A 400-nucleotide genomic window follows, 5' to 3' on the forward strand; every position below is an offset into this window, starting at 1 on the left:
AGAGGAATTAGTAACATCATTTAACAAACGCACAAATAATGTTTAGGATATTGAAGCAGCAGCGAAGCCATTAGACAGAAGCAAAGCTTTCTAATGCAATAATTGCATGTTCTATACAATCTCTGGAATAGATAAGAGTGTGTGTGTGTGAGAGTGTGTGTGTGAGTGCGTGTGTGAGAGAGAGAGTGTGTGTGTGTGTGTGTGTGTGTGAGAGAGAGAGTGTGTGTGTGTGTGTGTGCGTGTGAGAGAGAGAGTGTGTGTGTGTGTGTGTGCGTGTGAGAGAGAGAGTGTGTGTGTGAGTGTGAGAGTGTGTGTGTGTGAGTGTGAGAGTGTTAGAGAGTGTGTGTGTGAGTGTATGTGTGAGAGAGAGAGTGTTAGAGAGTGTGTGTGTGAGTGTGAG

Source organism: Sinocyclocheilus rhinocerous, unplaced genomic scaffold (assembly GCF_001515625.1).
Source record: "Sinocyclocheilus rhinocerous isolate Xijiao unplaced genomic scaffold, SAMN03320098_v1.1 scaffold852, whole genome shotgun sequence".
Lineage (NCBI taxonomy): Eukaryota > Metazoa > Chordata > Actinopteri > Cypriniformes > Cyprinidae > Sinocyclocheilus > Sinocyclocheilus rhinocerous.